We start from the raw sequence: 25,147 nt of genomic DNA on the forward strand, positions 1-25,147 counted from the left end.
CCTCTCCCTCCCTCCCTCTCTCCCCCTCCCTCCCCTCTCCTCCCTCCCTCCCTCCCTCTCCCTCCCCCCTCCTCCCCTCCCCCCTCCCCCTCCCCCCCCTCCCTCCCCCCCTCCCTCCCTCCCTCCCCCTCCCTCCCTCCCCCTCTCCTCCCTCCCTCCCTCTCTCCCCCCCTCCCTCCCTCCCCCCCTCTCCCCCTCCCTCTCCCTCCCTCCCCCTCTCCCTCCCTCCCCCCCTCTCCCTCCCCCTCTCCCTCCCTCCCCCTCTCTCCCCCTCCCCCCCTCTCTCCCTCCCCCTCTCTCTCCCCTCCCCTCTCTCTCCCTCCCCTCTCCCCCTCCCTCCCTCTCCCCCCTCCCCCCCTCTCCCTCCCTCCCCCCCTCTCCCTCCCTCCCTCCCCTCCCCCTCCCCCCTCCTCCCTCCCTCCCCCTCTCCCTCCCTCCCTCTCTCCCTCCCTCCCTCCCTCCCCCTCCCCTCCCTCTCCTCCCTCCCTCTCCTCTCCCCCTCTCCCTCCCTCCCCCTCCCCTCCCTCCCCTCTCCTCCCTCCCCCCTCTCCTCTCCCCTCCCTCCCCTCCCCCCTCTCTCCCTCCCCTCTCTCTCCCTCTCCCCCCTCCCCTCCCCTCCCCCCTCCTCCCCTCCCCCCCTCCCCTCCCTCCCCCCCTCTCCCTCCCTCCCCCTCTCCTCCCCCCCCTCCCCTCCCTCCCCTCTCCCTCCCCCCCTCTCTCTCCCTCCCCCCTCTCCTCTCCCCTCCCCCTCTCCCCTCCCTCCCCCTCCCTCCCTCCCTCCCCCCCCTCTCCCCTCCCTCCCCCTCCCTCTCCCCCTCCCCCTCTCTCCCTCCCTCCTCCCTCCCTCTCTCCCTCCCTCTCCCCTCCCTCTCCCTCCCCCCTCTCTCCTCCCTCTCCCCTCCCTCTCTCCCTCCCCTCCTCTCCCTCCCCCTCCCCCCCCCTCTCTCCCTCCCCCCTCTCTCCCTCCCTCTCCCTCCCTCTCTCCCTCCCTCTCTCCCTCCCTCCCTCCCTCCTCCCTCCCCCCCTCTCCCTCCTCCCTCTCCCTCCCTCCTCCCTCCCTCTCCCTCCCTCCCTCTCCCTCCCTCTCCCTCCCTCCCTCCCTCCCTCCCTCCCTCTCTCCCTCCCTCTCTCCCTCCCTCTCCTCCCTCCCTCTCTCCCTCCCCTCTCTCCCTCCCTCTCCTCCCTCCCTCTCTCCCTCCCTCCCTCTCTCCCTCCCTCTCTCCCCTCCCTCCCTCTCCCTCCCTCTCCCTCCTCTCCCTCCCTCTCCCTCCCCTCCCTCCTCTCTCTCCCTCCCTCTCCCTCCCTCTCCCTCCCTCTCCCTCCCTCCTCTCCCTCTCCCTCCCTCCCTCCCTCCCTCCCTCCCTCCTCTCTCTCCCTCCCTCTCTCTCCTCCCTCTCCTCCCCCTCCCTCTCCCTCCCTCTCTCTCTCTCCCTCCCTCTCTCTCTCTCTCCCTCCCTCTCTCTCTCTCTCCCTCCCTCTCTCTCTCTCTCCCTCCCTCTCTCTCTCTTTCTCCCCCTCCCTCCCTCCCTCCAAAACAAAACACAAATGATATATTAGTTTTCTACTGCTGCTATAATAAATTGCTAAGGAGTAGCTTTAAATACCACAGATTTGTTAACTTAAGGTTCTGGAGGTCAGAAGTCCAAAATAGGTCTCATGGAGCTAAAATGAGGGTGTCAGCAGGGCTGCATGTTTCCTGGAGGCTCTGGGGGAGACTGTTTTTTCCAGCTTCTAGAGGCAGCCTTGTATTCTATGCCCCATGGCTCCGTCTTCGAAGCTAGTAATCAAATCACTTTGACTTCTGCCTTCATCGTTATATCTGCTTCTGACTCTAACCCCCCCCCCCCCACCGCCTCCCTTTTTTAAGGATCTTGTGATTACATCTGGCCCATTTGGATAATCCAGGATAATCTCCTTTTAAAATCCTTAACTTAATCATACAAGCAAAGGCCCTTTTACCTTGTCAGGTAACATGTTCATAGGTCCTGGACAGAGATATCTGTGGGGGAGCATTCCGCCCACCACAAGTGGTACCTGTTCTTTGATTTCCTTGGGTGAAGTTTATGTGCAGGGGGCAGAGAAAGGAGCTTTGCTCTCCAGCTGTTTACCTTGGAGGTGTGGGCTCTGTGTGGGTGGGTGCCAAGGGTTCAGGCCACTGTTTAATGTCTGTAGATGTGTGTGATGCACAGCTGAGCGTAATGTTACTGAGTGTCCATACGGTCCGTATTCTTGACTTGTGGGCTTGATACTTTTGGGCACAGAAACGGGGATGCCAGGTATGTCTTAGCAGATCATGCTAATGTATGTTCTGTTGAGTCTGAAAGCTGATAACCCCAAACCCCTTCTAAGCACGGGTTGTGGGTCATAGATGAGACTGGATGCCACACTCCCTTAGTTCCTTGTTCAAGTCCCTTTTCCTACTGCTTCTCTTTCTCTTTACCTGCCCCTCTGTCTGTCCGGGCTGTCTAGCATGGAAGCCACTTAGCACCATGTGTTTGGCTGTTGAGTACTTGAAATGCAACTCATCTGAATTGAGATACGCTGAAAATATAGAATACACATCGAATTTTGTGAGGTAAATGTGCTAACCACTATACTAGGGACAGAAGAATACACATTGAATTTTGAAGACAGTGTGGAGAAAGGAATGTGAACGAGTTCATTAATGATTAATATCAATTACATGTTTTACAATACTTTGTCTACGTAGGGTTAAATAAAATACGTTATCAAAATTAATGTCACCTGTTCCTTGTTACTTTGTAATGTGGCTTGGAGAACATGTAGACTTACATATGTGGCTCCTATTATATATATTTTTTGGACAGTGCTAGCCTAAATTCTGCTAATCTATGGTCTGTGTATGAAGGGTCCCCGTTATTTCTGTCCGTGTCATGTAAAAGCCTTCCCCAGAACTTCTTTCTTTCTTCCCTTCCCCCCTCCTTCCACCCTTCTTTTTGTCTTTTCTCTTCCTTCTCTTTCTCACTCCACACTCCTTTTCTGTTGGCTTGCAAGGAGCCTGCTAAATGAATCCGTGGAGTTGGGAGTGTTAAATCATTTGAATCATGACAAGGTTGCTCAGAGAGAAAGGTGGCAGGTGCTTTACGCTGGCTCGCAATGTCAGGAAGTTAATCACTATTTGCAGCTCACGATTCTTCTCTTTCCTTCCTAGAAGATTCTGGGTTTTTTGTTTATTTTGTTTCAATTGGGGGTGGTAGCATTTTTTTTTTTTTTTTTTTTCCTTAAGAGCTCCCTCCTCCTCTCAACTGTGCCTTGAAAATAGCTGCTCTGGAGAAGGGCAGTGGTCTCGTGCTCACAAAAGGGCTGCAGAATCATCTGGGGAGCGAAAATGCAGATTCCTGAGCTCTGTGCTGCTGAGTTTTGCCCAAAATGAGGCTGGATTTACACCCAACAATTCAGTAAGCACATGTGTCCAACTGGTGTGGCCGTACAGCCCGGGCTAGCGTGGTGTGCCTCAGTTTCCACTCCTGCAAAGTGCCCACTGGTTTGCCAGAGCCGCTGGTGGGAAATACTGATGAGGAGGGGCACCAGCTGTCCCTGGGGATGGGGTTGGGGGGGAGGGGTCAGCCAGTGTCCTGGGGACACAGGTGACCATCCCTGCTCCCTAGCACCCAGCACCTGAAGATGGCTTGTCAAACCTGAGACGTCATTCTTCATTAGCACTCAAGTGAGAGGTCAGTGAAAGGGCACACGGTCAAGAGGGGCCAGTCCCGAGGTGATGAGCGAGAGCTCTGTGGTGAGACAGTTGGGGTGCATGTGCTTGGCTGGGCCACCTGTCAGCTGTGTGACTTTGTGAGGTTGTTCTGACCCTGTGTCGCAGTTCTTGCTTTGGCACGTGGTTGTAGCTCCCAAATGGGGCCGTCCTGGAAACTGCACGGGGGCCTTGGCGGGTAGGTGAGCGTCCAGCAATGCTGGCCGCTGCTCTGCTGCCCCGCAGCTTTCACTGATGTTCTCCGATACTTGTCGGGAGCGTCAGGCTTCCACCGGCCCGGAGGGTGCAGCTGACTTGGCTGTGTGAGCGAGCCCCACCTGCGAGCCCCGAGGTGGGTGTGGGCCGGGGGAGAAAAGGGAGAACCCGGCAGCTGGAGCAGGTGAGGCGGCCCAGGGCAGAGAGCTGCCTGCAGTACTCACAGATGCGCAGTGAGTTGGCGGGTCTTCAGAGAGATGGAGGCCCTTGTGAAGCAGCCTGGTTAGCTCACGCCCCTTGGATTCTGACAAGCTCTCCCACCTAGGGCCTGCATCAGAGGGGAAGCTTCTCTCTGCACCAGATGACTTGGTAAGGTAAGAGCTCATGTGCCCCAGCAAGCCCAGTGTGATGAGCCTGCTGGGCCCTGCTCTGGTGGCTGGGGCTGGGCCTGGGAGCCCCCGGAAGAAAGTGAAGTCATTTTCCAGCTCTGTGCAGTAAGGCTGTGGCCGAGAGGACACGTATTTCTAGCGCGAACCTGGTTACCTGGTAACTCCTATAACTTCTGAGCGCTGGCCTCGTGCCCTTCCTCTACCCTCCAGCAGTTGAGATCTGGGTCAAGGATTCCACCACCTCCCACCCGCGATGCCCCATGGGCCCCAGGACAGGACCTTGGAGGAGCAGAAAGAAACTGAGTAGCCCCCGGGGCCCTAGGTAGGCAGAGAGTAGGAGCTCCGGGCCTCCCTGTGCCCTGACTGCCCCTCTGAGTTTGCAAAACCTTGCAAAATGTATCTGAAAGAGTTTTATGTTTCTTCCCATTAAAGGGTATCCTCCTGGCTGGGACTGTCTTTAGTGAAGTTTGTAACATCTTATCCACTGGAATGTTCATTCCATATCTGTGAATATTTTTTCTCTCTGCACTTGGGGCTCTTTTTTGTTAGACTGGTTTCAATCACAGATTCATTTTTCAAAAAGTAACCAATAGTAGCAGTGTGTTTTCCATTCAGGAATGGCCTTGCTAGTGTTATGTGTAAATATGAGCAGCTATGAATATTTAGAGATTGACAAAGCTATAAAAATGAGGAGGCACATATTTGCCTTGAGGAAATGAGTCTCCTTGCAGCTCTCAATGTAATTTTTATGCATTCCCTGTGTGAGGACTCTGGCTCATGACCCAGGAGGTGGGGGTTGTCAGCCGAAAGGCCGGCCTGGTTTACGAGCTTAAAGAATGTGACCGGAAGGAGATGACAGATGTGAGCAAGGAGCACGACGGTTTTTTTGTGTTTTGTTTTTTGTTTTGTTTCCTTTTCCAGTTGTGTTTTGTTTTGAATTAAAATCCTCTTTAGTAAATGCCATTAATTGAGCTGCTCACCATGTACTGGGAATTTCAGATATAGTCCCCCACTTAATCCTTAGACTGACTCTTTGAGGTTGATTATTTATCACATTTTAGGGATAAAGATACTGTAGCTTAGTGGTTGAGTAATTTCCCCCGAGGTCCCACGGCCAGGATCAGAATAGAGTTGGGATTTGAACACAGGTGATTTTAATCCTTGTAACCATGTTGTTTCTATGCTACATGTCCCCCCTGCCCTTTTAAATGTTTATTTTTGAGAGAGAGAGGCTAAGCAGGGAAAAGGGCAGAGGGGCACGGACAGAGGGTCTGAAGCAGACTGTGTGCTGATAGCAGAGAGCCCAATGAGTGGCTTGAACTCACAAACTGTGAGATCATGACCTAAGCCAAAGTCGAATGCCTAACCGACTGAGCACCCAGGCGCCCCTCCTGTCCTCTGAAGGAGGCTTACTAATAATAGGAGAAAGAAGGGTAGAGTAACATTTGTTGAATGTCTACTGGGTGCTAGGTGCTTGGCTACGTGCTTTACCATTGTCTCAAACCCTCCACACTCCTGGGGGTAGGTACTATTATTACCTGGGTTTCACAGAAGGTAAAAGGGAGGTGTAGAGGTATTAAGTGCCTTGCCAAGCAAGTGGTGGAGCTGGAATTCATGAGGCAGAGGCAGCCCAGAGTCTAGGCTCCGTCCTGCAGCATGGAGCCTCCATGGGCTTATGGTGAATAAACTGTGTATTGAAGGGGTCTTAGTGGTCTGAGAATCCAGTCAGACTAATGGGCTTACAAGCATGGATTGGGGCTCTTTTCAGTGGATTATCAAATATTTGAGAAACATCAGTTTTGTGTAAGATTCTGAGTCTAACATGCTCCTCAGAGATCTGGAAAAGTATGACCTGCCCTGTTCTTGAGGAGCTGACATTCTGGTTTTGAATGTTACCACACATAGGAGGGAACAGCACTTCAGGTTTGGGAAAGTTTCCCAGAGTAGATATTTGTGATGTGGGAGGGGTAAGTTGGATGTGTTGGGGGCGGGGAAGACATGGTGACAGGGAGAAGAGAGACTAGTGCCTTGTCTGCCCTGATTGAGGAGGGCGGACAAGGCCAGGGTTTGATCTTAGAAATGGTGGCCTAAGCCACCTTGTGAGACGGTGTGCATGTGTGTGTGTGTGTGTGTGTGTGTGTGTGTGTGTGTGTGTGTGTTGGAGGGGGGGGGGTGGGTGTTCCTGAGGTGCATCTGGCAGGTTATCAGGAATGGATTGGGAGGGAGGGGGATGAGGCTGGAGAAGGTCCACCAGGTCACAAAGCTATTGTTGTGAGCCACTGAGCAGGAAGGGTTAATGCTGGAACTTTCATTAGGTCTTGTAATTCCATGGGCAAAGGTGAGTAATGCCCTGAAGACAGGCAAGGGTGGGCCTTACTGATATGACTGAGGTGAGAGAGGAACATTTATCCAGGATCAGATGATTTTCATAGGCTCTAAGAGAGGAATGTGTTAGTTTATCTCCCTTTCACTCCACAGGAAAGAATTGATTTGCATTTTTATTAGAAAACTCTCCACCTGGATTTCTTTTCCTAGCTCTACAGAGTTCCCATTCATTACTTTCTCATCGTGGTGAGAGAGGCCCAGGTGTGATCTGGAGTCTGGGACTGATAAGGGCAATTACCTGAAGGAGTTGGCATTGAAGGTGGCACGTGGACTTGGGTCCACCACTTTATAACCCATGTTGGCAGCCATGGAGACTGACTTGTCTTGGGCATATTGTGCAGATAGGAGGGAGCATGGGAGAGGAAAGCAATGAAGAACTGACCAAGGGAAGAGCTGCTATGCTCAGTGCACTTGGAGGTTGTAATCCTCAAAGGTCAGGTCAGTGACCTTGATGTTTAACACTCTGTGTGCTGTACCCCAGGCTTTCTAATCTAATAGTAACCAACAGTATGTTCTAGGATCTTGGCCTAGATGGGAGCTGTACCCAGAGTTTCTCAAGTTTTTAATTCCTGGAAATCTTTGAAGTAACTCCTTCCAGGTCAGATGTCACCACAGGGACAGAGGCTCTCTTTTCTAACCTTCTGTCAGACTTTAATTGTCACCAAAGGCTTGTCTCATTGCCAATTATCCAACTTTTAGTGAAGCAGTTGGGTGAGAGTGATTTGAGAAGTGGTGTCCTTGCATTGATTTCTTTAATCATTAGAAACAAGAGACCAAATTTGGGGATTTTGTCTTGCCAAGGAGGAATAGGGGAGATTAACTTCTTGAGTGTTTCAGTGAGGGTATGCCTCAGGGACGCCCTTGTGCATGTGGCTGTGGTTGCTGCTGAGTCTTTCCTGACCTACAGTTGGTTAGCATGGTTATTCTCAAATGGAAGAGTTTATGATGATTGTTTGTTCTCATTTCTCTTCTCCGAGGCCTGTCCTTTATTTCTAAGTCTACAAATGACCTAACTTGTCACGGAATGTTATTCCTTAAAGGCTGAGCTCCAAAGACCCATAGGTATGGCCACAGTTGGTCTGATGGTGGCCTTGATGAGTTCTATGGCAAACAGACTCAGTACTCCTGCACACTGTTGGTAGGATATTAAATGAGAGCATGCCTTCTTAGAATATCTCTGCACCAGCACCACCCAGTAGTACTTTCTGCCATGACGGAGATGTTGTGTAGCTGAACTGTCCAATATGATAGCCACTAGCCACATGTGGACATTGGACCTTTGAAATGTGGCTGGTGTGTCTGATGAACTGCATTTTTAATTTTATTTTGTTGTGATTGAATTGAGCCACATGTAGGAAGTGGCTACCATACTGGACAGGACTGCTTGAGACCATGACCAGAGATGACCGATCCCTGTGTTAGGACTTGGATATAGGTCTCAGTTGGGCAGGCTTGTCTGTGCAGGGAGGGTTAAGACACTGCATAGTCTAGTGGACATTAGTCTAATAGCACAGAATCGTGACATTGTATTTAAATGTTGAGATGCAAACAAGACTTAGGTCAGTTGGAGCTAGAGAAGGCAGGGAAGTTTCTTAGAGGAAGATGGCATGTCTATAGTTTTCAGGTCTTCTGGAATAATGTCTAGGCAGCCATAAGTGTTCTATTTACTCATGCTCTGGGGAAGTGGTGTGGAATGGAAGACTCCAGGCTTGGGAGCTTGACAGATCTGTATGAAGATAGTGGTCACTTAAGCAAGCTAGGTAGCTTTCTGAGCTTCAGTTTCTTCATCTGCAAACTGTGTATAATTGTACCTCAAAGAGCTGTGGTTATGTTAACTTATACAAGGTACCTGGTGTCTTGGTACGTAGCAGGTTCTCAGTTAATGTAGACATTATCCTAGAAAATAGGAGTAGTATGTATGTGCATACTGAAGCTGCATGTTGAGCCTGAGTTTATGCTCCTTTTTATCCTCTGTAGAAGGCGACCTGCCTATTCAATACCTATTGAGCTAGGAGTCCTGAGACTGTTGTAGAGAGTCTAGAAAACACAAGGATGGGAAGAGACAAGTAATACACAGAGGGACCCTTGGAAAAATGAGAATTGTAGTGATAAATCAATTCATCTCTGGGGTCAGTGGTAAGGGCACAGGTTTATTGGTGCATATTGCAGTCTTCAGAACTCTGGCCTTTATTTTCCTCCCCTTCTGGAGGAGTAGTCAGTGGAGTTTATAGCTTAAACACTCTGGGTTTCTGGGCATTTATTTGCATGGCACCTTAAACACATCCTGGAGACAATTCCATTATCATTTCCTTATCTGCATTCTGTTTACTTGAACATGAGGTTGATTTAGTATCTTACAAGAACTGAACACTGTCTTGCAGACATCATTAATCTAACCTTTCTTATCCAGCATAAGTGTGAAATTAATCAAAAAGGAAAGGGAAACTAATAATATGCTGGTATTCACAATTCATCAGGAGACCTCACAACAAGTATGAAATTAACTTCTCCAAATTAATACACATATCAACAAATTAAAGGTAGGGAAAAGGATTATTTATTATTTAGGAAATGCTCCTTAATGCTTCCTGCTTTGATAATTAGTTAGATGATGGGTGTTGTCTGGTGATAGCTGTTGAGTATTGTGAGGTTACCTTAGGACCACAGAATGCATTAAATCACCTCCCCCAGCCCCCATATTTCACTTAAATAAATGACATACAGCAGGATGGCTAACGTGTACTTGTTTGATGTCAATTGGAAAAGGTGTGCCCAAACACTTGGAGTTTTGATTTCTGTTTACAATAAGCTAAATTTGATCCTGGGTTCTGTGTTTCCTTGTTATGACATGTGGTATGATCACTTTCAAAGGATACATTATTGTGAACACATTATGGGAAAGAATGGAGTGTTATAATTATAACTCTCTATTACAGCTTTTGCTGAGGTTGATAAAGGACAAGCTTTTGTTACTGAATTGTTCCTGTAATTACAGCAGAAATAACAGGCAGCAGTCACCTTCCATTAGGGGTGGGCAAGAAGGATCCTTACTATTTAAGTGATCACATAAGGTGCTGAATGAATCATCATCAGCCTCATCATGAAGAATTAAAAATAAACGGAACAGCTGACATCATCCTATAGCAGGTTTTATGGATCCGAGAAATGCCAGATAGTTGAAGGAAAAGAGCTGTATTTTCTGATGCCCCAGCCCATGTGTTAATAGCCTATTGGAAGTGGTTCTTAAACTTGAGCCAGCATCCGACTCTCCTGGGCCCCAGCCTAGTGTCTCTAATTCAGTAGGGGTGTGGTGAGGTCTGAGATTTTGCATTGCTAGCTTCACAGATGATGTTGGTATTGTTGATTTGAGACTGCGTGTTGAGAACCTTTGGGCCAAAGGACAGAAACAGGTGTAATTTGGGGAAGGTTCAAGCAACTGAATTCCAAGATTAATTCCTTAGTGCCTGTTAAAATAATCTTGATGAAAATACTAATCACTCTTGGGGATGGTGTGCAAGCTTTGTCAAGGGATTCTGCTCTTCCTGACGTTGTGAGTGAACCATAAAAAACAGGGGCAAACCTAGATAAATGGTGTCCCTGGCTCTCCCAGCCCACTGTCCTCATGTCTTGGCAAAATCTTGGATAAATGTGTTTTTTTTAACATTATTAAAAAAAATTTTTAATGTTTATTTCTGAGAGAGAGAGAGAGAAACAGAATCCGAAGCAGGCTCTGCACTGTCAGCTCGGAGCTGGACACAGGGCTCAAAGTCACAAACCATGAGATCATGACCTGAGCAGAAGTTGGATGCTTAACCAGCTAAGCCACCCGCGTGCCCCTGAATCTTGGATAAACTTTGATGGATACAAATACCTCTAGAATTCAAGTTACCTATGAATTCTCAAGTTGCAAGGTTTGAATTTTTTTTACTTGTCTATCAAACACATTTTACTTGGGGACCATCTGGAGGAGAACAGTCATTTTAACTAAGGGTATTGCAAGTCCCCGGTCACTGAATCATTGTTACTGTCACACCTGCCGTGCAAAATAGCTGTTAGCAAAATGAAAATCTGATGTAACCAGCATTACGAGAGGCTGTGGTTCCAGGCTTCTGACTGGTTCTAGAGCTGCCTTTTTTTATCCTATGAATGATTGTTCAGCAGTAGCAGCCACAGCGGTAAGAATCCCTAATGTTTGTGGAGGGTTCCCTGTCTGAGGTGGTAGCTGTGGTTCTGGCTGTGTTGTGTTAGCTCAGATGAATCCCACTGCCGTTCTGTGAATGAGACACCATGATCACCTCTGTTCAGACACAAGAAGATGGAGACTCAGAGAGCCACTTGGTGGTCCTCACACAGCTTGTGAGCATTGGACTTCTCTCTTTGAGTCCAGGCAGCATGAGCAATGTGGGGCAGATTTAGATTGGACTGTATTTGGGGGGAAAGTTTCAGTGGCATTGCAATGAGAGGCCTCCCTGAAATGGAAAGGTGCTAGAAAGTTTTGAAGTATGTTGCAACCAAAAGTATTTAAGGTTAAGTTTGTAAGTTCTGATGTCAAGGATCGCTTTAGATCTTTCTAACTGTGCAAAATTTCACTTTGTGGTGAATTTAGCTGCCCTGCCCCACAAAAGATGAAAGCCATTTGAAGCCAGCATTGCCATTGTGGTTTTGTTTTGTTTTGTTTTTTTGCTATGTGACTATCTGATATTATCTGATATTTGATCAGGAAGATTGAATGATAAAAGCTTATAAACATGCTTATGATTCTCTCGTGGGTACCAGTAAGTACATCTTATCATTTGAAATGATTTCTGTGGGCATGAAGATACTTTGGACAGAGCCATATGCTCCCTTCAACTATTTTCTCACATGAATACATGTATGGAACAGCGTTGGTGCTGTCCGTGAACTTATTAACCTCCAGGAAAGGAGACAGGGAAAGACTGTTTTGAGCTATGTCCACGGTTGTTTGGCATCATGATTCTGAGACGTGGAGAGACATGGTTCATAGGGAATAAGACAGTGAAAAACTTGAGTGTAAACTTGAGAAGGGGATCAACCCAGAAGATTCTGGTGCAGAAGGACATGAGGGGCGAGGAGGTGTGAGACCCCTAGGTCTGGAATTGGCCACCATCGTCATGTGTTACTGGATCCAAAGGAGGTTCTGTGGTGGTGATTCTCAAACATGCAAGGGAAGGGGGTGGGAGGCAAGAAACTCCAGGGCAGATTCCTTATAGAATACCACCCTAGAGTGCAGAGCTGGTCAAGTAGGGCATTTTGCTACCCATTTGTAATCTCTTTTATCCAAAATAACAAATCATGGGGTTAAATGTTGGTTGAAAATGGGATTCCAGCTTTTCCTGTCTACTTTTTCACTGACTTTGTCTCCTGTGTTCACCACCTTTTTCTTTTTAGAGTGAATTGAATTCCCATGATGCTTTACAAATGCTCTCCTAATTTAGGTGTAATTAAGAAAGGGAGGAAAATCAAAGCGTGAGCCCAAGAAGAGAGTGAGGGAGCCTATTAATGCCCAGAAAACAAACGTGTGGGTGAAATCTTGATGAAGCTGTAAAGTGCTGCTGTTCTGAAAATGTGGAAGGAGAGGGGTGCCTGGGTGGCTCAATGGGTTAAGCATCAGACACTTGGTTTCAGCTCAGGTCATGATCTCATGGTTTGTGAGTTTGAACCCTGCATCAGGCTCTGTGCTGACAGTGCAGAGCCTGCTTGGGATTCTCTCTCCTTCTCTCTCTGCCTCCCCACTGCCCATTCTGTCTCTCTTTCTCAAAGTAAATAAATAAACTAAAAAACAAAATAAGGAAGGAGAAAGGACTTCCTTCCATGTTTTCTTGATCTAGAGACCTAACTAGAAGTGACTATAAGTTCTCGTTAATGTTTTACTTATTTAGCTCCTCAGCAAATGATAATTTAAGATGAGTTGAACATGAAAGTTTGCTGAGGATAGGAATGAATGTCCCTTTGGTTTCATAGTGACCATGAATTTTGCTAATGATAGAGCCAAGGGTAATGCACTCGTTTTCATAGGACTTGAGGAATAGCTTGTCTGATGCTTAAGGAGAAATCAAGGTTGAGTTTTTAGTTAATGTATTATCAAAGAAAAATTCAGATTTGAGAGCATTGAACTTTTTGTGGGGGGAGGAGGCACATCATGCACATTTAAAAAATCATACAGTCTTAACTGCTCGATCCCAGCCCTCACTCGGAAAATTGCCCTGTAATGCACCAGTTGAGATGTTGATGAAAACAGACAGAAAAGAGCAAAAACACAGAAAGTAGGCCTTTATCATTTAGGCCTAAGGCACATGGATATTCATTTTGCTAGCTTATGTCACTACACATGATTGAAGGGGTTTTGGTATTGACCAAAATGCTCAGGATTGTTTTCTTAAAATACATCTTGATGACTGGACTTGGTGGAATTAGCAGCTTCTTTGGTTTCACAGTATTGCATCCCTGTAAACTGTTCTTTCACCTCAGAGCTGTGTCCAAATGGAGACTGATATAAAAAGGGGGCCACACGATCACTGACATTGACGGAGTGCTTTCTAACCTTCCATCCTTCCTTTTTTTTTTTAAATGAAGTCCACTTAAAAAAATTTTTTTGATGTTTATTTGAGAGAGTGCATGCAAGTGGGGGAGGGGCAGAGAGAGAGAGAAGACAGAGGATCTGAAGCAGGCTTTCTGCTCTCAGCACAGAGATGTGGGGCTCGAACTCCTAACCATGAGATTATGACTTGAGCCGAAGTCGGCTGCTTAACCAACTGAGCCACCCAGGTGCCCTTGACCTTCTGTCCTTCTTCAGTAAACATTTCTGAGGTAGGAGTGATGGCTGGAGTTGGTGGTTTGGAATGACCGCTGGTCGAGCCTCTTCCAAGTGCCCTGGCACACAGCTGTCTGGTATTGCTCAGAGATCATTGACACACAGGTGTTAATGCTGCGAGGGGTAATTAGTTGTATGCTGTAGACCATATAACAATTTTGATGTAAAAGATTTTGATTTAAGAAATAACCAAACTCAGGGGCGCCTGGGTGGCTCACTTGGTTAAGCATCTGACTCTGCGTTTCGGCTCAGGTCATGGTCTCACTGTTCGTGAGTTCAAGCCCCCTCCATTGGGTTCTGCATTGTCAGTGCGGAGCCTGCTTGGGATTCTCTCTCTCACCCTCTCTGCCTCTGGCCCTCCCCTGATTGTACTCTCTTTCTCTCTCTCAAAATAAATAAATAAACTTAAAAAAAAAATAGCCTAATTCAGACATTTTGTAGCAGAAAATGATGCATCATGTTCTTCCATGAAGTTCTTCAGTGGTGAAGCAGTTGGTTAGTCTTAGAATACTTCTGGGCAGTCCGCTTGAAGATGGGTCTGTGCAGCATGGTTTTTATTTTTTCCTCCCTCCTCCATTCCCCCTGTCTCCTTCCCTCCCTCACTGTTGAACTATTTCGGTTTTCTAATTCTCTGCTGACAAATTCCAGGAATATCAGAAACATGCAGTATATATCTGTTAAAGGACATGTACCCCCCCCCTTTTATTTTATAAAGGAATATTATAGAGGGAAAATACTAGCTTTATCAGAAGCACATAGATCTATTTCTAAAATGCTTTTCACTCTTTTTTTTTTTCTTCTTCTTGAAGGTGAAGTGGCTACAAGTAATCTGTTCCATTTGAATGAACAGACATGTAATTCAATTGGGTTTATCATCTATTGCAAACTCTTTAGTTTTTGGTAATAGAGCTATCTGTTTTTAAAAATGTGTGCATACATATATTTGGAACTGTGTGTGTATATTAATGCAGTTTAGTCCGGAAAGCATTAGAATTGGTAAAAGCTTGGGTTTAATGCCTCCCAAGATTTGGGGAAGCCCCATCGTTGCCAAACATAGTCTTGCTCCTACTGAGCTAATAATGGATGATTTGGGGTCTTAACACGTGCGATCATATATATATATATATATATATATATATATATATATATTTTTTTTTTTTTTTTTTTAGGTGAATGCCTTTGGGTGTTGAAGTGATCGGGCTTCCCAGCTGGCTATTTTTAGGCTATCTCTTTTTGGGAGACTGTGTTGAAAGGCAACTGGGTTCCAAAATGGGAGAAATAAAGTCCATAGAAGGTCTTTGTCAACCTGTTGGCAATAGGTCAAGAAGTTAAAGAGGAGAAACTTAACAGTGTCTTTGTCTTTGTGATTTCAGGAGTGATTACTGTTCTGAAGTGAGCATTGGAGGAGGATCCATTAGGCCATGTAAGTACTGAAGTAAGCAGATACTCACGTGGCCGATTACAGACCCAGGATATTTGCTGTTGGGAGGGAGAAGTGCAAATAGTTGAGTCAGACGTTAGCATTTGGAACTGTGAGAATATAGACACCTAGTCCCAAAGGGCTGAGAGGTGGCTTTGCTAGTGCTGCTCTAATCCTGAGGGGACATCTCTCGCTATCTGGTTAAGGCCTGGTGGAGCTTAATCTTTTGGGATAATTGGGTAAGGATATTTTAGCTGGTTAGAATTAGTCAAGTGACTAGAGCAGAAGTCCATTGATTATTTTTTTCAGTCATTATCAAACACAACTTGCTTTAGCTTGATCATGGCCGGTTACCCTGACATGGAATGGCTGGCTCCTTCAGAGCCAGTCATCCCAAACCTGACACAGAGGGTCATGGGGGGAATAGAAGTCAAACCGATGAATCGGACAGAATGATTCCTAAAGACTGCACAGTCTCCGAACTGTCTATATCAAGGAGCCATTGCTCAAGAAGTACATGTACTAAGTCCTCAGTTATGAACATATTTTATGGGGGAGGAAATGTGCTAAGTACTTTATTATTTGAACTGTCTGAATAGCCCGTAGCAATTAAAATCAGTGTCCAGGCCACCCTTGAGAGTTACCTTGATGAATGAGATGTTCGACTTGGGAGCAGAGTATTTGGATTTCACAGTCTGATAGGATTTGGGTGTCAAGGTTATGGGGCTAACAAAATGAAATATTAAATATACTTAATTCCTGTTTCTTTGATGTATATGGGTCTTTGAACACACTTTGTCTCTAACAACATCACAGGGGAAAAAAATACCACAGTGGGGGGAAAAAACACCCCAGCAACTCACGAGCAAACGAATGTCTGATAGGAATAAAAGCCTTAATGTTAGAGCTAGAAAATCATATGACCATGTGACTTTTATCAGAGGCTTCTCTCTAGCTGTCACCTTCAGAGTTTGTCCTGCTGGGAGGAACCAGAGAAACAAGAAGTGTCTCTTTTGGAACCTCAAAGGGATTCTGAATTTCTGAAGATGTGGAATTTTGTCTAAGATTAAATAGGCATCCATCTCCCCCACCCCACCATGTACACACATGACTTAATTGTAATGGGACTTCATTTCAGGGGCTGGACAACTGAACAGTGTATCTTCAGGAGTCTGTTTGGAAGTGAGTTTACTGCTGACAGAGCAGTTCGTTTACTGCCCTCTGAGACTTGGCAGGCATGGCAGCTGGGGGTAGTGGCTGACGTCCTGGAGACCTGGAGCTGGGTCTGAGGTCCCTGATCCCCAGCTGCTGGGGCTTATGCTGTGGGAACGATGAAGATCTTTCTGCCTATCCTGTGCTGTGATCCCCTCCTCCCACCACCCCGTGTCTGTGTCTGCCCTTACCTCCTGCTCTCAGCTGAGCACTCTGTGGGGTTGACAGCCTTCATGGAGCAGACAGACGTGTTGGCATTGTGTGGCACCCCTGGGCTTTGTCTATCTGCCACCAAATATGTTGTCACCTTCCCTTTTGAGCCTGCCATATCTAGCTGCCTTTGAAGGAGGCCTGTTGGCTCCTTTGGGAATGACTACTGAAAGAGCAGCTGTCTGTCAGCCTCCTCCAGAGTCGTCGAATTGGGCTATTGTCAACCTGTTGTTGGAAGGGTTCCCAACACAGCAGACTTGGCTGGCATTGACATTTGTAACTGGGAAGCCATATCACAGATGAGTTTGCATTTCTTTTTTTTCTTAAAATTTATTCATTTATTTAGGGAAAGAGAGCAAGCATAATCAGGGGAGGGACAGAGAGACAGGGTGAGAGAGAGAGAATCCCAAGAGGCTCTGCAGTGTAAGTGCCGAGCCCGATGTGGGCTCAAACTCACGAACTGTGAAATCATGGCCTGAGCAGAAACCAAGAGACTGACGCTTAACCGACTGAGCCACCCAGGTGCCTGAGTTTGCATTTCTTATAATCCTTTTAAGTAGCCTTCAGAATAGGAAGCAGGTGACTTTCACACACTTAGGCACCTCCCAAGAGTGTGGACATTGTTGGGTCTTCCTGAAGGCAGAGAAACAGATCACCATTCTTCCCACACCATCTCCATTCTCACTTAGGAAGTAGTTGCCCTGGCTTTATCTTTATGTTGATGCGTAACCATATGAATCAGTTTAGGTCAGGCTCTTAAGAACAAATAACTGTTTAACTCTGATTACCACAGAGCCTGTGAAAAGAGAGGAAAATAGATGTCAGATAAGGCTTTTCAGGGGTACCTGGGTGGCGCAGTCGGTTAATCGTCTGACTTCAGCTCAGGTTATGTTCTGATGGTTGGTGAGTTCGAGTCCCACATCAGGCTCACTGCTGTCAGTGCAGAGCCCGCCTGGGATCCTGTGTCTGTCCCGCCCCCCTGGCCCCATCTCTGTCCCTGCCCTGCTCTCATGTTCTCTTTCTCTCTCAAAAATAAGAAAACATTAAACAACAACAACAACAACAAGCAAACTTAAAGGCTCTTCAGATGGGCCTTGTAGATCCCATACCTGGTTTTTTTAATGCCCCAATTTTTCAAAGAACCACCTTCTAACTTTCATTTCTTAAGACCTGACCTGAAGAGAAAGATGCAGTGTTTGTGGTAAAAATAAAAACCAGAGCCACACCAGGAGATCTTGTGAACACATACAGCCAAAGAAAGTGAAGAAGGTGTGAAGTGGAATCAGAATGCCTTTTACTTACTGTGGGTCTAGTAGACTGTAAATTCCTTGAGGGCTAGGATTGGCCTTAACTGTTCTTCTCAGCACTAGTGGCTGGCACAGCTCCTGGCCCATGGCAGCACAGCGAGCTGAAAGAATGAGTCTAAAGCGGGAAAGGTTTTTGGTAGAAAAAGGTGTGTGTTTTATTATTCCGGTAGTATAGACATTGAAATATGTTCATCAAATGAAGATTATGGGATTTCAAGTTAATGATGTTTTCCTGGTGGCGTCAAAGATGAGTAATCTTGGAAGAGGTGGGGGCTTAGATGGCAGGCCTGAGATGTGATTGAAATGAAACCCCTTCTCTGCCTGTGCTCAGATTTCTTTCTGCGGTTCCCAGGACATTAGTCATGTCTTAGGAAATGTCAGTGCCTGACCTTGGCTGTGTGCTGTGCAGTCAAGTCCAGTGTGTAGGTGGCTAGCCTGCCTGCAGTGGGGTAGGAAGAGACTCTTGAGCCAGCTTGATAGTGGCCACAGGCTTTGGGAAGACTGGTACCTGAGGAATATCTGTCACCATCCTGGCCCTTTGCCTGTGGTGCACATTGGCATCTCATTCCTCTCTCTCAGAGCCCAGCGAGTGCCCCAGAGACGGTAGGACTGCATGCCGGGTAGCCCCCGCCCAGTACTGATGGGCGGGCATGGTGGATGAAACCCTGCTTCTCTCCCTGCCCGAGGGAAGGGACAGATGTGGCTGCGGGGGTAGAGGACGTGTCATCGCCAGGGCACATGTGTAAGGGTAGAGCAGTTGTCTTCATAAGACATGCCTGGCTTTGACTGGACCTAATCACAATTCTTGGTCCCTGGCAAGAGCTTTCAAAACAATGTCATGTATCTTTCTCTGATTTTACCTGAAAAAAATAAAATGTTTAAATATTTCAAGTATCCAGAGAAGTGCGGAGACTTAACTAAAACACTCAGGTACCCCCTCCACCCCTTCCTCACCGTATCTGGTGGCTCCCTTTCTGATCTCCTGATGACACATGTCTTAACTGTGAAAGGTGCTTCTGTTAAAATTACCATACTTCTGTCCTTGGACATTAAAAAAAATTTTTTTTTTTTAACGTTTACTTATTTTTGAGAGGGTGAGAGCATGAGCAGAAGAGGGACAGAAAGAGAGACACAGAATCCGAAGCAGGCGCCAGGCTCTGAGCTGTCACCACAGAGCTTGATGCAGAGCTCGAACTCATCAGCAGTGAGATCATGACCCGAGCTAAAGTCAGACGCTTAACCAACTCAGCCACCCGGGTACCCCAAGTCCCTGGACATTTTTAAAAATGGGGTCTGCCTGGAACCTAGACCTGTAGCACCCCCCCTAGCATACCCACACTCTGAGGATGGTTGGTGCTATCTGGATCTACCCTTACCTGTGGTTTCCTTTGTTCATTCTTTCCTTATGTCCTTGCTATCAATTTGCTTTTCTCTCCGTTCAGTTTCAAGAAGATGTGTATGTGTTTAAATCCCTCTCCAGCTAGTTCAGGACTTCCTTGTTTTTTGGTTTTTTTTTTCGTTTTTTTTTTGAAAGTTTGTTTTTTGAGAGAGACAGTGTGAGTAGGGGAGGGGCGGAAAGAGAGAGGGAGGCACAGAATCCGAAGTAGGCTCCAGGTTCCAAGCTCTCAGCACAGAGCCCAACGCAGGGCTCAAACCCATGAACTGTGAGATCATGACCTGAGCTGAAGTCAGATGCTTAACCGACTGAGCCACCCAGGCGCCCCTAGTTTAGCACTCCCTTGTAACGGGCAATTCAGTTTGCTGCTTGGCACAGCTAATGCTGTCTCCACATCCTATGGCCTTGCAATGATGAAGGCTGTTCACTTCATCATACCTGGTGCCACGCACAGAGACGATTCACTCTGTTGAGAGCCTCTTATGTCTCCCAAAGCCAGTATGTAATTTCCCATGTATGTCAGCCTCCCTGGAGGAGAGAGGTGATGGCCATTTTATTTTGTCCCTTCATGCTTGGAGTGATGGATAGACAGCATCTGTGGGGCAGGCTGAGGCTCTCCCTCAGGTTAATTAACATGGGTAAGGCCCATGGACAGGTTTCTAGTCATTTATTCTCTTACCGTGACCATTTTCTGGGACCAGAGTCCTGTGTTATTTTAGCTGTGTTGATTGATCATTCACTTAACTCTTCATTTTGATCAGAGCCTCCTGATAGCTTACAGGAATCAGTGCCCACAGCTCGTGTATCAAAAAGGCTTCTGGGAAGTTTGCCGCCACTTATCTAATGAGATACCATCTTGAGAGGGGGTGGGTGAGCGAGTTGCCCAGCCAGGAGGTTGGAGGACAACCCAGGTGAGGCAGGGAGGATTGGGGAAGGCCATGTGGGAACCCTGGGAATTGGGCTGAAGAGTTTGGGGGTTCTTGGTGACTGGAGAAACAGCGGTTTTTAAAACTTCTAAATCATCATGGATTGGTACAACAAAAATAAATGATTAGGAAGTGAAATTAAAAGAAAAAGAAAAAAGTCCAGAATACAAGACTTCAGTTTTATTAGTGGATTCAAAGCCAGAAAATTATCCTGTCACATTGCCATAAAAGCTTCCAAAACACTTACCCTCAAGTTTGGTGCTTATTCTTTACACACTAAGTACTTTGTAGACTGGCCCTGCTCTGTGAACCCCCCACCCCTAACTTTGGGTAGCACTGGTTTAGGAGATGTGAGTCTTAGCTCTGTACCTCATATGCTGGGAGACCCACCTTTGCATCTCTGCCTCTTGGTTTTTATGCTAGAAGTTGAAAATTGGTTAGCACAGCACTGTTCTCCCTGACGGGAAACAGGGGACCAGGAACAGGTGCTTATTCCTGAGTCTCCCGCCCAAATGGGTTTCCTTGTAGAAATCTTTATAGAAGGAACATGCTGGGGATTATTTCATATGCTCCTTTGGTCATCTCAAGCAGATGTCTGACCAGTTCTTCTGGAAGGTATGTGTCCTGCATGAGGGACCTTCTGTAACAAATGGATCTCCCTTCATGTATGTGTGTGGCTGTGTGTGTGGTCGGTTTGCACCCAGTGTAAGTTTTTTCTAGTTCGTAGTTTTAGGCTAGTGGTGGTGGTGTGGGGTAATGATCCTTTTAGAAGTCACTTGGTGACCAAGACCAAATCGGTCCTGACATTGAAGACAGGCCCTTCCAGATGCACTCTGCAGGGATGTCTGTTGTAGTCTGTGGTTTGTGGGGAGCATGCAGCAGCCAGCCAGGTAGAATATTTCAGCCAGGCTTGGTAGCACATAGCCCCTTTCCATTCATATTCCATTACCCAGAACTCAGTCACCTGGCCCACCTTGCCAGAAAACATAGTCTAGCTGTGTGTTGGGGGAGAAGAGAACGTGGATTCACTGAGTAGCGAATGTTGTCCATAGCCTCCCTTCTCCCGATTCTCTGATTCACTTAGCAGAATCGTGTTCGCTGTTACATTCTTTTATCCACGTGAACTCATTTATTCCCCCTTTTATGCCTGCTCATGATGATGGTCAGGCATTACATTTTTATGCAGTGGGGTGAGAAACAACGGAAAGCAAAGAGAATGGAAGTTGCCTCAATTCACGGACAGTGATTACACAGGCTGCTGTCAGCAGCCAGGAATGACCAGTGCTGACTATGAGAGAACATTGGCTATGTGCCATAGGCCGCATTTGGGTTTTTTTCAATCCAGGTATTTATGAGTTGAGAGTAATGCTTAGTATTTAAAAAGTAAATAGCACTTAAGCAGAAGGAAACCATTGGTGCAGGGGCAGCCAGTAGCCCATGTTGAAAGGTGGCCGTGGTGATGTAATTTGATAAAAAGCTGAAGTAGCTCTAATGTTTCCATACGTACGCTTTTTCTTCCTGCAACAGTGAATTGAAAAGCGCACACACATGCAAGAAACCCCCAAACCCTGAACACTTTTATTTGCTCTCTATCCAGGGAAGCCAGAGAGTCAAAGTAAGGGAGGTGAGATTGTGGGAGGGTGCGGGGTGCAGGTGAGTATGGGGGGAGAGTCTGGGCAGAGGTGCAGGGCATAGCATCCTTCGGGAGCCTGTGTGTACTTGAGTGGCGGGAAAACTCGACTAGAAAAGTGAGTATGGAGGACGATGGAAGTGGTGAGATACCAAAAAGGCTATCTGTGGCAATCCAGAGATTAGCAGCCAGGAGGCTGTCACACCCCTGGGGCTGCAGCATGGTGGGAGCTGGTGGTGGAATCACAAAGGTAACGCGGGGCCTTGTGGGAAGAGCTGCATCCATGGAGGAGATGCCGCTGGGCAGAGACCCTGGCTTCCTCCCTGTGCTGCCCTCCTGGCTTCTGCTGGTGCCTCACGTAGGCCAACCCTGCATGGAAACCAGATGGCAGTGGGCTTTGGGAGATGTGGTTTCCTAGCATATGTTGCAAAAAGGGCACGGCGTGCAGAGAATGGATCTAAGAACAAAAAGGTGGATGGTTGCCACAAGGTATGTACCTCTTGGTGGAAAGGAAGGGAAATAAATAGATACAGTGAGAGATTGAGGGAAAGAAATAGGAGTTTTGGGACCTTTCCTCCATGCCATATTCCCTCTGTGTTTCTCTGTTACCACCTATGTCCCCCTTTCATCATTTTGTTAGGCTTGTTACACCATGTAATGTTTTTTGGAGCCTTTTGTCTCCCCAGTAATGGCTAACAGCTATTGAATACTCACCGTGTGCCATGATGGTAGAGTTCTCAGTGCTGTATCTGTCTTAATTCATTGAATCATCCGAGCAACTCTGTGAGGCAGGTTCAGTCAGTCCTCGTTATTTGAAGATTCTGTGAGATATTTGCCTCCTTGTTATAACGTATCTGTAACGGCAAAATCAATAGTTGCGGTGCTTTTGTGGCCATTCACAGACACACCCAGAGTGCAGGGAGATTTGAGTTGCCTGATGTGCACATTCCTAGCTGACAATGACCAATGCAACGCTCTACTTTCTTGTTTCAGGTCTCACACTGTGCCTAAATATTCTCCTTGTGGTCTAATTAGTACCCCTCCTTTGGGGGAACTTTTGAACTTTTCTTGGGTGATTTTATGGTTTAAAATGGCCCCTGAACATAGTGTTAAAGTGCTGTTTCGTGTTCCTAGGTGCAGGAAGGCTGTGATGTACCTTACAGACAATTGATGTGTGTTAGGTAAGCATCATGAGGCATGAGTTACAATACTGGCTGCGTTAATGAGTCAACAATATGAAATAGGTGTCTTAAAACAGAAACAGAAAACATGATTATGAATTGATCAGTTGACAGAAATGTGGCTAGAGGCTCACAGGAACCTAATGCTATGTTTCCCGTGGGAGCTTTGGTTCAGCATTCCCTAATTCAAGGTTCACTGTGACTTTGTAGAACGTAACTGTGGCAACTAATGACCATCAGCTGTACTAGTGTTATCCCCAATTTCTAGACAGGCTGTGGGGCATGTAGAAGTGAAGGAAGTGGCCCAGTGTCACCCAGTAGGATCAGAACCCAGGCAGTCTGGCACCCATCACTTTGCAGCTCTGTGCTCTACTGGCTGTGTTACCTGTTTCGTACTTGTTTCCACCCTTATGGATCTGCTGTTGCTGCTGGTGAGTCCAACCCTAGGGCTGTTTTCAATGATACAACTCCTTGTGGTAAAGCCAAGGGTTATCTCTGGTTGGGAATCATGATGTGTATAACTCTGCAATAAAGGTAATAATATTTGACATGTGGATAAAAACCTCTGCGTGTTTCATGTGAGTTAGTTCTCACAGAGGTGCTATGAAGTGCACGTCAGCCTCCGTTTCATAAATAAAAACTGGCGTCTGGGGAGGTTGTGATTTGGGCAGGGCCCCAGGGTGAGAAGGTGGTAGAACAGAGTTTCAGAAACCCAGGCTTCCTGGCTTCAAATCCTTTGCTCCTTTTGCAAAATTGATGAGGGCTCTCACTGAGGCCCTGGGGACTGGATGCCTGCCTGGCCACGGATACTGTCCTTTTCTGTTTTCATTCCACCCTGATCTGGAGCAAGCGTAGAATTATGTGTAAAATAAGTGATTCCAAGGACGGACCAGAAATATTTTCTTTAAAATGACTGTGTAGGGGCACCTGGGTGTCTCATTCGGTTGTGTCTGACTCTTGATTATGGCTCAGGTCATGATCTCATGGTTCAATTTGTGAGTTTGAGCCTGGCATCGGGCTATGCCCTGTCTATGCAGAGGCTGCTTGGGATTCTCTTTCTCTCTTTCTGCCTGTCCCCAACTTGGGTGCATGCGTGCATGTTCTCTCTCAGAATAAATAAAAATAAAACTTAAAAAGAAATAAAATGACTGTTTATTTCCATGTATGTAGAAAGTCTTTCATGGGCTAGAATGAACGTTTCGCAAAGATGCTGATTTGTTTTTTCTGTTCGTGAGGGAAATATTTGAAAATAAATAACAAATAAAGGAAAAATAATTTGAGAGGGCTGCGGGCATTTCCACAGTGGCATACTCTTGCCTAAATATTGTTCCTGCCTTGTCTCTTTAGTTTTCTTTTTGTATTTAAGTTTATGTTTCAATAAGAAATAGATGTGCTTGTGAAGAGTTAAAAAGGTACTGTGGAAAAAAAAAAGCAAACCAAAGTGCCCCTTCCCAGGGGCAAGCGCTGTGCCTGATTTCTTGTGTACTTTTCCAAAGGTGTTCTACCGTCCAACACAGTGATTCTCAGCTGGTGGTGATCAGGGAACATTGGCACATAGTGGGTGGAAGATGGGAGAGTGTTACTGGCCCTGAGGTAGGTAGAGCCTGGGGGTGCCCATGCACACCCTACAGTGTTCAGGACAGCCCTACAGCAGAGTATCAGCCCCTATACTCAATAGTGCTGAGGTTGAAGAACCCTTCCCCACCTTCAGAGTAAACTACAAGGGCCTCCTTAATGTGTGAAATACAAAAGCTTTTATGTTTGAACTCTGACATGTATTTTGTGTCTTCAGAAGGCTTTTGTTTGCTTTTTTTTTTTTTTTTAAGTTTATTTATTTTGGGAGAGAGCATGCACGTCCCCACCCTGTGTGCATAAGCAGGGGGGCAGAGAGAGAAGGAGAGAGAGAATCCCAAGCAGGTGCCTTGCTGACAGCATAGAGCCTGACACGGGGCTGGAATCCGCAAACTGGGATCATGATTTGAGCTAAAATAAAGAGCTGGAAGCTTAAGCGACTGAGCCACCCAGGTTTTTTTTCCTTCTGGTTGTGCCGCAGCTGCTGCTCCCTGGTGGGTCACTTGGGCGTGGTCCTCTCCAGGTGTGCACCAAGGGGTGTGTCAGCTATAGAGACTAAAAGCAATGAAACTGACATCCGCTCACCTGGTCTGCTTTTTTGTTATCATAGTGCGTGGTCAGTTCTAAACAAAGCCAGTGATAAAATACTCATAAAATACTTGGGGGGGGGGGGGGACTCTGGTTTGTCTAAGTTCTCAATAATTACTGCTGTTAATAATGTTATGTAAATATATGTTAATATTTGTACGTACACGCTTA

General features: G+C 46.7%; 1 protein-coding gene across 9 annotated transcripts in view; it reads left to right on the top strand.

The window, feature by feature from the left end:
- Positions 1–25,147, top strand: part of MGAT5 (alpha-1,6-mannosylglycoprotein 6-beta-N-acetylglucosaminyltransferase) — a 338,022-nt gene that overhangs the window by 35,745 nt on the left and 277,130 nt on the right. For 7 of the 9 annotated variants that reach the window (XM_053214934.1, XM_053214936.1, XM_053214932.1 and 4 more), the window contains exon 2: positions 14,908–14,957. The gene's annotated coding sequence lies outside the window, so the exon portion shown is untranslated. Of the gene's footprint in view, positions 1–4,077; positions 4,303–14,907; positions 14,958–22,797; positions 22,817–25,147 lie in introns of those variants that run through there. The other 2 variants (XM_053214935.1, XM_053214933.1) reach the window with 2 other exon arrangements.

This window comes from Acinonyx jubatus, chromosome C1 (genome assembly GCF_027475565.1).
Source record: "Acinonyx jubatus isolate Ajub_Pintada_27869175 chromosome C1, VMU_Ajub_asm_v1.0, whole genome shotgun sequence".
Lineage (NCBI taxonomy): Eukaryota > Metazoa > Chordata > Mammalia > Carnivora > Felidae > Acinonyx > Acinonyx jubatus.